General features: G+C 37.0%; 1 pseudogene; it reads right to left on the bottom strand.

Moving 5' to 3' along the window:
* Positions 1 to 12,135: 12,135 nt before the first annotated feature.
* LOC142435914 (U6 spliceosomal RNA) lies at positions 12,136 to 12,235 on the bottom strand (annotated as a pseudogene).
* Between the last annotated feature and the right edge of the window lie 1,229 nt (positions 12,236 to 13,464).

Raw genomic sequence — 13,464 nt, 5'->3', positions numbered from 1 at the left:
TCAAAGGGAGGTTCACTCCGCTATGGGAATGAGTTAATCTGTGCACTTTAGATGTTGAAATCCACAGACACACGTGTATAAAAGAGAGTTGTAATTAAATATTAAATGCACATCAATGAAACTTCCCTAAAAGATCTTTTTAATCTCATATGCCCACCATTATCCCATAGGCGCCCCAGAATCCACACAGTCTTCAAACATTTACAAAAGAGATGGAATGAGGCTGACTGCTAGTAAAAGCCAAGTCAGAGAAAGCAAAATACTCTCATATTTGGTGGGCATCTGCATATACATGTGGAAACACCAAAGCTGTTTCAGGTAGATAATGTGGCTTCTGCTCAGATATGTCTGAGTGTACTTGAGGCTTGGAAGCAGCAGCATTTAACTGGCTAAGGCATAATCTCACTCTACTGAATTTCAAAATCAAGATCTGTGAGAACTTGCAAAGTTAAAGTGACCAAATGCATGAATCATTCCGCCCTTCAATTAACACCACCTGTGCATCTTGGACATTTGGCATGATAAGCTAACAATATCAGTGAGCATAACCTGTTGTGAAAAACAGCCCCAATGAACTGAAAATAGCCTTATCTGTTTTCTTTGGTAGTTGACTGTTCTTTTATTCTTTCGCTGACCTCAGGATTATCTCTTTTTCCTTGAAATTGAATAGCTTGAATATGAAGTGTTGTGATTTTTTTCATTAGGGATTTATCCTATTTGGGGTTCTCTCAGCTTCTTGAGCAGTTATTTTTCACCTCATGTGTGCTGTTGGGGAATTTTCTTCTATGCTTTCTTGTACTATTTTCTCTGTAGATATTTTGTTTCTTCTTCCAGGATCCTGATAAGATGTAGGTTGTTTCTCTTCATAGTGCCCCATATTATTCTCAGGCTTTCTTCTGATTCCTTTACTTTTTTTGTTGTTGATTGTTCCTTTAGTCGATTGTAGTCATAGTGTTTTTCTTCAAGCTCACTGGTTCAATTTTCCTCTTCTTCCACTCTATTCTTCAGGTTTTTTTTACTAATGCTGCCTAATTTGGTTATCTCATTGTTTGTTTTCTGTGATTCCTTTTGGTTTGAGGATTTTACTTTTTCCATTTCTTCCTTGTTCTCTTTACTGTTTCTTACATCTCTTGATATGACTTCAGCACCCATTTTCTGAATTCAATTTCTGGTAGTTTTATTGCCTGTTTTTCAGAGTACTATATTGCATTTGGGTGATTTTTGGTTGTTTGTGTTTGTTTTTCTTCATATTATGGTTTGTTTACTGTGGTTGAGGGCTATTTCCCCAGTATCATGGAACAGCTCTTGGTGTTGTATGCACTGCTGGTCATGTAGACGCATTTGGCTCTGTTTAGTTATCTGAGAATAGTCTAAATGAAGCTAGAAAATATACAGTGTTGAAATGGAGAAAAGAAGAGTTGGGTAATTGGAGAAGGTGGAGAGAGAAGAGCAAGAGTGACATAATAGATAAGTGGTTGTCTGGAGAGGTGAACACATTTGTAAAATAATGTGGAAATGCACTTTAAGGGTAATAATCAGAATTAATAAATTTCACTGAAATATATTTCATAAGGACAATGAAAGAGAGCAGAATGATATATTGGAGGATTGCAGGCAGATGAGGGGCAAATGAGAAATAAAAAGAGCAGAGAATGTCCATGGTGTGGATGCTAATTTTTGTTATTAATGACAATGTGAATATGTGCATGTTAGTGCATCAGAGAGGGTTGTTGGGAAAGCCCTTGTTTGGGTGGATATGATGGAACCTAAAGGACTGCCTGTTTTGCCTAGGAGGAATGGCTATTTTCAGTTCATTGGGGCTGCAACAGAAGAAAATACTGGAAAAGGAAGTAGGAGAGAATTTAAAAAATAGAGTATTGTAATGGAAAAAAATACAAAAATGAATCTCTCTCTCTCTATATATATATATATGTATTTATATATTTATATATATATACTCTTTGATAGTGTTATTTTGGTAATACATGTGTTATGTGAGGGAGGTGGAAAGGTGGTGGAGGAGGATACTGGAGCAAAAAACACAAAGGGAGGAAGGAAAAGAAAAAATCAGAATTGAAAAGTTGAACTTGGGTACTGATTTTGTCTGCACCGTGCAGTCTACATGGAGCTGTCTTCTATAGACTAGTGAGGTGATAGTTTTGGCTGGCTGGGTTGCTTCAGAGAATGGGAAGTGTGGGCAAAGGGCAGAAATGATTATGCTGACCAGGAGCAGGACTCACAGAAATGGCGCCTGTCTGCTCTCTGGTAAAGGGGAGTCTATAATCAGGCATTGCTGCTTTGTCATTATGAACTTGCGTCTGCTTATCTTTATGTTGAGATTCTTCCATTAAGATATCCTTCATAGTGGACTTTCTCTGGTAGTTGCTGTACTTGTTATCTGAGAGCCATCTGACCTCTCTTCCCTTTTGATTTCCCATGGATATTAATGGTGGATTCAAGTAAAATGAAAGCCTTGAAAACTTTGATCTTTTCTCTATCATGGTGTCTATTCGTCCAGTTGTAAGATTTTTCCTTTTCTTTACACTGAATTGTAATCCACAGATCAGGCTTTGGTCTTCATCAGTAAAGGATTCATGTACTCTTTACTTTTTGGAAGCAATATTGTGTTATCTGCATATTGTGGGTTGTTATCTAATCTCGATGCTACAACTTCTCCAATTATTGGCTCAGCATACAGATTAAGTATGATGAAAGTATACAACCCTGATTGCACACCATTCCTGATTTTAAGCCATGATGTAATCCCCTTGGTTTGTTAGAAAGATCATCTCTTAGTTTATTCATGGATTCAATAGAAGCACAATTAAGTGCCCTGGATTACACATTTTTAGCAGTGTTATATGAGATTTGTTATGATTCGAACACTCAAATGACTTTGCACAGTCACTGAAATAAGTAACCAACAGCCTTCTGTTACTCTTTGCTTTCAGTCAAGAATCACCTGATATCTATAATATTTCTCATTTCATGTCCTCTAATGAATGCAGCATGCATTTCTCCCAGTTTCTTAATAATTTACTGTTATAACTACTTTTGAATTAACATCTAGTATTTTACTTGTATGTATTATTAATTATATTGTTCAATAATTTCCACAATTCTTTGAAATGAGCACAAACATAGATGTTTTCAAGTCAGTTAGCCTTGTCAGTGGATCTTCCAAATTTCTTGATCCAGTCTAGTGAGTAATCCCAACACTGCATCATTTTTTTGGGGTAGGGTGGTGATGGTGGTGAGAGATTTCAATAAGCATGCTATCAATTCCTGAAGCCTTGTTTTTGCTAATGTCTTTAGTACACATTGAAATTCTTAATCTTACACTAGCTCTCGAAATATACGAATGTCCAAAAAATTCAGTACAGAAACTATGTGTATTCCTTCCATCATTTTTTGATAATTCCAGTATCATTTGATATTTTGCTCATAGACTCTTTCAATATTTCAACTCAAGGCTTGAATTTTCTGCATTTATTTCAGTTTGAGATATACTCAGTGTATTCTTTCTTTTTCGCTGACTAATTCCACGTTTGTGCACATTTCATTTGAATATTTTACTTTTTTTTTCCTCTAGCTGCCTTTTGAATTATTCTGATCATTTCTTTTACTTCATTTTTTCCCACTTTTCTTTATCTACTCTATTTTCAAGAGTCCTGTTTAGAGTCCGTTTTGACATCTCTAGATATCACCATCATTACCATGGTCTTCTTTTTTTAATTCCTTTATTTTTAATGACTTTCTTTTCATCATATATGATATTCCTGAGGCTATTCCACAGTTTTTCTAGGTATTTAATAAACAATATTAAGTGTATCTAATCTCCCCTAGAGATGGCATCTAGATTTTTGGAATATACTTGTGGTCATATTTCATTTCTAGTGGACTTGTTTTACTTTTCTTTATCTTTAACCTGAACTTGTGTATGTGCAATTAATTGAGGGTCTGTTTTAAAGTAGGTTCCTGGTCTTCTTTTGTATGATGATATTGGTCTTTCCCATTGTCTCTTCCCACAGATATAGTCCATTTGGTTTTGGTGTAGTCCATCTGGTGAGGTCCAGTTGTATAGCCACTGTTTATGTATAGCCATTGTTTATGTTGTTGAAAGGATATTTGCAATGAAGAAGTTGTCAGTCTCAAAAAATTCTACCACGTGTTCCCCAGCTCCTTTTAAATCCACATTGCCTACTAATTATGTTTCCTTGTTGTTTCCAACTTTCATTTTCAAATCACCAGTAAATATCAATTGATCTTGATTTCATGTTTGAACAAGTTCAATCTGCAGATGTTGGTGGATTTCTTCAACACTGGCTTTAGTAGCTTCTGCATAAGTTTTTATCATGGTTGCATTAACTTGTCATCCTTATATGGGTATTGATGTTATCCTACCACAACAGCATAGTACTTTAAGATAAGTCTTGAAATGTTTTTTTGATGATGATGATGATGAATACAATGTCATTTCTCTTGAAATTTTCCTTTAGACATAGTAAACCATATGATTGTCTAATTCAAAATAACTACTGTCAGTCAACTTTAGTCTACTAATGGTTAGAATATTGATCTTTATGTGTTCATTTGTTTTTACAACTTCCAATTTTGCTATATTTGTACTTGTAACATACCGTGTTCTGATTATAAATGGATGTGTGCAATTGTTTCCTCTCATTTTGAATAATGCCCCATCAGAAAATAAGGGTCTCGAAAGTGTTGCTCTATACATATCATTAAGTCAATTCTGCAATTCTTCCTATCTTATTTTGTGGACATTCCAACTTGAAAGGTTCATCCCTGACACTATGTCAAATAATGTTCCTCATCTTTACAAAGTTTTCAGGGTTAATTTTTGAGAATTGAACTGGCTCAGAATGTTATGTTGAAATCCATTCATCACAATTGATCCTGCTACCATCATAACCACATTTAAGCCGCCACCGTGTAGCAAATGGCAAACATGTGTGTATTTTGTCCATAGAATCCTTCGAAATAGGCAGTTCCCAGGTTATAAATATCAGACTTCATTAACAAATCTTTGTTGTTGATGTTTTTATTAGGTGCCACTGAGTCAGGTCCAACCCAGAGCAACCCTATTACCAGCAGACTAAACACTGCTTGGTCCTGCAGCATCCTCACAATTTTTCCTATGGTTGACAAGCCCATTATTGCAACTGCTATGTTAATCCATATCATTGAGGGCTTTCTTATTTTTAACTGCCCCTCCATTTTACCAAACATGATGTTCTTCTCCAAGAACTGGTCTCTCCTGACAACATGTCCAAAATATGTAAAATACTTTCCTCTAAGTGTGTTCCATCCTTGTCTCCAACGAGCACTCTGACCATATTCATTCGAAGGCAGATTTGTTTGTCCTTGTAGTCCATGATATGTCAATATTCTTCACTAGCATCACAATTCATATGTTCCTGTTCATTCGTCTTCCTTAGTTAATGTCCCAGTTTCATGTGCACATGAGGGTATTGAAAATACTATGCCTTAGGTCAGGCATGTCTTAGTCCTTAGAGTAACATCCTAATTTTCAGTATTCTAAAGAGGAATTCTGCAGCATATTTACCCAATATACCCAACCCATTGTATCACTTGATCTCTTGTCTGCTGCTTCCGTAAGCATTGATTGTGCATCTATGCAAGTTTAAATCCTTCAAAGTTTCCATTGTTTCTCCATTTATCATTTTTCCCTGTTGGTCCCTTTGTGTGGATCTTGGTCTTCTTTACATTGAGTTGTAATCCACACTGAAGGCTGTAATCCTTTATCTTCATCAACAAGTACCTTAAGTCCTCCTTACTTCCAGCAAGCAAGGTTATATCATCTGCATATCATAGTTTGTTAACCCTTCCTCCAATTCTGGTGCCACATTCTTCTTCATATAATCCAGCTTCTCTGATGATTTGTTCAGTAAACAGATTGAATAAATATGGCAAGAGGATGCAACCTTGATGCAGACCTTTTCAGATCTCAATGCATGCAGTATTCCCTTGTTCTGTTTGCACAACTGCCTCTTGAAGTTCTGCATGAATACAATGAGGTATTCTGGAAATCCCATTCTTCTCAATACTATCCATAGGTTATTTAGATCCACATAGTCTAATGCTTTGACATAGTCAATAAAGCACAAGTAAACATCTTTCTGATATTCTCTACTTTCAGCTGAGATCCATCTGACATCAGCAATGGCATCCTTTGTTCCATGTCTTGTTCTGAATCTGGCCTGAAAATCTGGCAGCTCCCTGTAAATGGACTGCTGCAACCATTTTTTGATTATCTTCAGCAAAATTTTACTAGTATTTCATATCAATGATATTATTCACTATTTTGAGCATTCTGTTGGGTCACCATTCTTTGGAATGTGTACAGATATGAATCTCTTCCAGTCAGTCATTCAAGTATCTGTCTTCAAACTTCCCTGGCATAGACGAGTAAATGCTTCCAGTACTTCATGTGCTATTTGAAACATTTCGATTGGTATTCCATCAATTGCTGGAACCTTGTTATTTACAAATGCTTTCAATGTAGCTTGAACTTCTTCTTATAGTAACATTGGTTCTTGCTCATATGCTACCTCCTAAACTGATGGAATGTTAAGTTTGTTTCTAATATAGTGACTCTATGTGTTATGTCATCTTCATTTGATGCTTCCTACTTATCATTCAATATTATGCCCATAGAATCTTTCAGTATTGCTACTCACGGTTTGAGTTCTTTCAGTTTAAGTATGTTGGGTATGTTCTTACTTTTCGGTTTTCTAACTTTTTGTCTTTGGATAGTTCATGATAATATTTAACTCTCTCTTCTTGAGCTGCCCTTTGAAATTTTCTGCTCAAACCTTTCACTTCAACATATTTTCCCCAGTTTTTTAAAGTACTCTACAATTAAGGGTAAGCATCAGAGTTTCTCCTGACATCTTCTTTGATCTTTATTTCCTGTCTTTTTAGTGACCTTTTACTTCATGTATAATGTTCTTGACACATTACATTAGGAAAATATCCTGTACAGACATCTTTAAAGTGTTCAAAAGCAAGGATATTACTTCGAGGACCAAGTCATACTTAAGCCAAATCATGTGTGTTAGGCAGCGTTCCCTATAGAAACAAAAGTAGGCCACTTATGATTATACAGGTTTTTATAGCAAAAAAGGAATACAGCAGCAAATGGGTCCACGTGGCAGTACAGACAGCTCAGTCCAACTCAATTTTGTGGAACAGTTAATATACTGAAGGTCCTTCCAGCTCCCACCAGCCACTTGCCCAAGGCCAAGGAAGCAAACAGTAGGAAGATGAGATGTTGAGGTGGAGCAGAGGCCAGTAGTGCAGGGTAGCAAGTAGCAAAGCACCATGGTGTTGATGTAGGGGAATCAAGTGGCTGTGGGGTGGGGTGGCATCTGGAGTGGTGGGAAGATGAGTAGAGTCGGCCCGCAGGCAGCAGACACAGCAAAGTGGGGCAGTGCTAGGTCATGGAACAGTACCACACAGCAACTGGGTCCACCATGGTCCAGAGGTTGGCTGAGCCCACAGGTAGCGCAGCACATGGTTGAGACAGTGCAGCTAGCTCAGGTAGCACGGTGGTCTGATCACCAGGGAGAGAGCGGAAGGGGTTTGGCTCAAGGAATCATTTATCTCAGTCACATCTTCAAAAGAGGTCATCAAGCTGGGACCTGATCAACAAGTTAAACTACCTACATCTTCTAATGTATGCCGTGTTGGCAAAAAACAATAACAATAACAACAACAAAAGAACCCAAACAAACCCAAAAATGCTATCACACCATATTTCAATTTCCTCTTTTGCATGTGATTTGGACATTGAATAAGGATGATCAAAGGAAACATGGCAAAGATGTATTTTGCCATGGACTGACAAAACAGGCATGTCTTGAAAGAAGTACAGCCAGAAGGCTATTTAGAGGCAAAGATAACACTTTCTCTCACAAATTTGGGGGCATTGTATTAGGAGAGATTATTCTCTGGACATGGGTAATCATGCTTGGTAAAGTGGAGGGGGGTGTAAAAGAAACCCTGGATGAAAGAGATTGACAGAGTGGCTGAACAGTGGGATCATTGAACAATTGTGAGAATCCCTGAGATCTGAGAAGTGCTTCTTCCTGTTAGGCATAGGGTTGAGATGAGTCAGAACTGACTAGTGGCATCTAATTGCACTGTATTAGATCTCATCAAGTGAAATTATTAGCTTTAACTGCCTAACGCTGGCTGAGAACGCTGGCCCAATCAAGTTGACACAAAACCTTATATCATAATTTCCATCATCTCCACTTTGTACTGAGTAATAATATTGTATACTTCTCCTTGATATTTTCTGCAGATATACTCTACTTGGTTTCAATGTGTTTCATTTGGTGATGTTCATATGAAGAGTCATCAATGATGTTATTGAAAAGGTTATTTCCAATTATTAGGAATTGGTCTTGCAAAACTCTATCATGTGGTTGCTATTCTTGTTTCTATCACCTCCTGATGAATATCTTCCAACTACTTATCCTCCTTTTTGTCTCTTTCCAGTTACCAATACAGACCAATCTATCTAAACTGTATGCTTGATTAATTTCAGACTGCAGAAGTTGGTAAAGATCTTCAATTTCTTCAATACTAGCTTTAGTGGTAGATGTTTAAATTTCAATAATAGTTGTACTATTTGTTATCTTTGCATAAGTTGTCTTCCATGTATGAATATAGATGTTGTCCTATCACAGGCTATATTGTACTTCAATAGAGACCATGAGATGTTCTTTTTGATGCTCAATGTGATATAATTCCTCTTGAATTTGTAATTTCTTACAGAGCCAGTGGTCATCAAACTTTTTAAAGAGGGGACCAGTTCACTGTCCCTCAGACACATTGGAGGGCCAGACTATAATTAAAAGAAAAACTATGAACAAATTTCTATGCACATTGAACATATCTTATTTTGAAGTAAAAAACAAACGGGGTAAAACACCTGGCAGGCGGGATAAATGTCCTTAGTGGACCGTATGTGGCCCACGGGCCGTAGTTTGAGGACGCCTGATTATCTGATTCAAATAAGTCAATACCAGTCAGTTCAGCTCACGAATGGCTACCCTACCAGTTTTTATGCATTCCAGTTCATTTCTGATGACTTATAAATTTCCTATATTTGTATTTCAGATATCCCACTTTCCAATTTTTAATGGATGTTTGAAGTGGTTTCTCCTAATTTTGAGTACTTTCCCATCATTAAATGAAGGTTACAAAACATTTGTTCCATCTGTATCAATAAGGCCAGTTCTACTTTGTGGAGGCAGCTCTTGCCTAGTGAAATTTGGAGTGCCTTCCAACCTGAGTTGTTCATCTTTTGGTGCTATATCAGATAATATTCTACTGGTATTCATACGATTTTCAGAGGCTACATTTTCAGAAGTGAAGCTCCTTTTCTTTGTTCCTAATCTGTTCTTAGTCTGGAAGACCTGCTGAAACCTTCACCATGGGTGACCTGGCAGTGTTTGAAATACCAATGACATATCTTCTAACATCAAGCAACACACTAGCCACAATAGTAAAAACAAGCATGTCTGATGGCCACTGTTATCCTTTTATCTCCCTGTATTTGCCTATTCTATATACTTCGGATAAGTGGGATCATATGATTTCCTTACAAGTTATTTCAGTCAGCATACTGCTCTCAATGTTTATTCAAGTGGTAGCATATATCAGAACTTCATTTCTTTTTATGGCTGAAATATATCTTATTTTATAACGCTACCACATTTACTTATCCACATTTGGATAAATTCCACCCTTTGGCTATTACGAATAATGTTGCAATGACATTGGTGTACAAGTATCTCTTTGAGTGCCTGCTTTCAAGACTTTTGAATTATACCTGGTAGTGAAATTGATGACTCATATGATAATTCTATAATTAACCTTTTGAGAAACTGTTTTTCCAGTGGCTATACCATTTTGCATCCACAGCAGCAATGGCAATTTTTTTCTCAGTTTCTCCAAAGATGTGCCAATATTTTATATTTCTCTGATAAAAGTTATCCTCAAAACTTTGAGTTAATTCTGGCTCTAAATAATCCTGTTAGACAGGATAGAACTTCCCCAGAGGATATGCCAAATTTTTACAAAATAGACTGTCACATAATTTTCTGGTAAAATGGCTAATGGGTTTGAATACTAACCTGTTGGTTTGCAGTCAAACATTTAATCACTGGGTGTATTAGTCTGAGTAGACTAGAGAAACAAATCCATTGAAACTCATATGTATATAAGAGAGAGTTTTATATAAAGGGGTAATTGTACATTAAAAATGCATCCCAAAATAGTCCAGCCCAAGCCCATAAGTCTGATATTAGCCCATATGTCTGATACTAATCTATACAGTCCTCTTTAGACTCAAGAAACACATGCAATGACAACAAGTGTAGTGGGTAGAAAGTCTTTGGATCCAATGAGGTTTAAATCTCAGCCCTGGCAGGGGTCTCTACAGGGTTTCTCTGGCTTTAGAGGTCTGATTGCATCAGAGTAGATTCACGTGGCTTCTCCAGCTCAGGAAACTAGTGTAGTTCCATGTGTCTTGTCAGCAGCAATGTTTCCCAGGGACTCCAAGGAGGAGATACCAGATTTCCCAAAATTCTCAGGAGAAGGCTATGCCCACAGAGAGGCTTCATTGGCTATGACCCAATTGACCGACTAGATTCCACCCTTCATTCTTATCTTCAAATTCACAAATGATTATATAAATACCACACTGGGTAACTAGGGCTCCTATAATCAATTTCAAAACAATGTTGTTGAGTTGATTCAGACGCATAGTGACCCGGTATGTAGGTTTTCTGAGACAATACATCTTCATAGTAGTAGAGCACCTAATTTTACCCCTGTAAAATGGTTACTTGGTTTGAACTGTCCACCTTGAGGTTAGCAGCTATGTTAGGCTGACTTCTGGAGAGAAGGAAAATCAGTGACATATGTGCATGAGCACACACAGGAACACAGAGAAGTGTATGTGAAAGTAGAACTAATGTAATTGTAAAAGTGGAGAGTCCAGTTTGGTTCCAAGTCCATGGGCCACATGTTAGACTAGACATTTCACCTGGCTCCTGTAGCTTTAGTATCTGATGAAACCAAAATAGGCAGGAAGATCACAGAGTAAATTTGTTACTGGATATGTGAATTAATCCAAGTTTGACAGGTCAAATGTCAGGCCACTAAATAGGATCAGCAAACATATGATAGGTCATTGGCTCAAGTCCACAGAACCAGCATTTGACATATCAGATAACAGAATCCAGACTCAGCAAAAAAAAGCAAGCATTCCCATTTTATAGGAAGTAGGCTAACCCCCAAGGAAACTTTCTTTCATTTGCATCTGGACAAAAGGATTTCACACCAACCTAATCTTCTGTTAGGTCACATCATTGGAAATTATTAGGCCTCACATGCCAATTTGACATGAAATATTCAAGAGCTGGCTAACGGTCAACCCTCAGTACAACCAGGGTTCCTATATAATCATCCAAATTGGGATGAAATAGTATCTTACCGTGATTTGACTTGCATTTTCAAAATTCATGATGTGAACATCTTTTCATGTGATTATTAGCTACACACATCCTCTTTGGAGAACTGTTTATACTTTTGCCCATACGAAATTGATTACCTGAAATGAAATAAAAAATTAGATATAAAAATTTATTTACCTATTTTATTTTTTAAAGGATATTTCATTGCATTTTCAGTGAAGGCTTAGATGCAGTTTAGATTCTCTTTCCATAATGTCTACACAAGTTGTCAATTGACATTAGTTACATTCTTCACAATGCAATAGCATTCATTTCTGTTCAGGTTGTCCCATTTTCATTAATCTACTTTCCATTTCCCCATGTCTTCTCATCTTTTCTAAACAATAATTATTGACCATTTGACCTTATATAAGTGATTTTTTAAAGAAGCCTAGTACATACAAATGATTTCCTTTTTTTTTTTTGTTTATTTGAGCCAAGCTATTACTTAGGTTAAAGTGGGTTGATTTTACTTGACAATTTAAAATTATCTTAGTGTAGTAGTCTCAACTGACTTTTAAGTATGGATTTTTAATGAAGCTTTTGATATTTTACTGAAGCAAAAAATGCGAAAATCTTCACCAATTTGAGTGTAATCTTTGGGCAGGGTCTGTGCTGATCTTTTTGGACCATTCCGATTTTACTATATGTGTTTCTAAAACTGGTTATATGTGGATTTATAAAAAGGAATTTGCCATTCTGTTTCATAATTTTTTTCTATTTTATCAGTATCCAACTATGTGAAATTAATGAGAACAGTTGGTAAGTGGGCAGAATAGGACTGTGGTGTGTGTACACTCATAATCTTTTTTTTTTAAATCATTATATTGGGGACTCTTACAGCTCTTGTCATAATGCATAGATATATTATGTCAAGAACATTTGTACATATGTTGCCATCATCATTTTCAAAACATTTTCTTTTCACTCATAATCAGACGTCCTGCTTTTGGCGGGACAGTCCCGATTTTTAACAATTGTTTCCGCATCCTGCGGCATTTTTAATAAGTCCTGATTTTGGAAAAGAATGCACAAGCTAGGTTATATGGTTTTCAGCTGCCATGTGGCTATTTCACCAGGATATGAGTTTTATCAATGGTGTCCCGCTTTACCAATGTTAAAATCTGGTCACCTACACCAAGTGCTGTCTTCCTTCATCCACTTTTATGTTGTCTGTCCCCCTTGGAGTGGGTTATATGTTGATCATAGTGATTGGTTCCATATTTCTCCTCCCAACTTCCCCTTCCTTTTCAGGTGTCACTGCTCTCATTATTGGTCCTAAGAGGGTTATCTGTCCCAGATTCCCTGTGTTGTGAGCTCTTATCCGTAGCAGTGTACATGCTCTGGTTTAGCCGACTTGTAAGGTAGAATTGGGGTCATGATAGTGAGGGGGAAGGAAGCATTAAAGAACTAGAGGAAAATTGTATGTTTCATCAATGCCATACTGCATTATGACTGGCTCGTCTCTTCCTTGTGACCCTTCTGAGAGGGGATGTCCAATTGTCTACAGATGGGTTTTGGGTCTCCACTCTGCACACCGCCTCATTCATATTGATATAATTTTTTGTTCTGGGTCTTCGATGCCTGATCCCTGATCCCATCGACACCTCATGATCACAGAGATGGGTGTACTTTTTATATGTAGGTTTTGTTGCTTCTCAATTAGGTGTCCACTTATCTTCAAGCCTTTAAGACCCCAGATGCTTTATCTTTTGATAGTCAGACACCATCAGCTTTCTTCACCACATTTGCTTATGCACCCATTGTGTCTTTAGCCATCTTGTTGGGAAGGTGAGCATTACAAAGTGTTCTTGCATTGAGGGAGTACTTGTGTAGAGGCCCAATATCCATCTACTACCTTAATACTTAACATTTAAATATATATACATAG

This window comes from Tenrec ecaudatus (genome assembly GCF_050624435.1).
Source record: "Tenrec ecaudatus isolate mTenEca1 chromosome 9 unlocalized genomic scaffold, mTenEca1.hap1 SUPER_9_unloc_3, whole genome shotgun sequence".
NCBI classification, from domain to species: Eukaryota; Metazoa; Chordata; class Mammalia; order Afrosoricida; family Tenrecidae; genus Tenrec; species Tenrec ecaudatus.
This window is presented reverse-complemented; position numbering and strand designations above follow the sequence as displayed.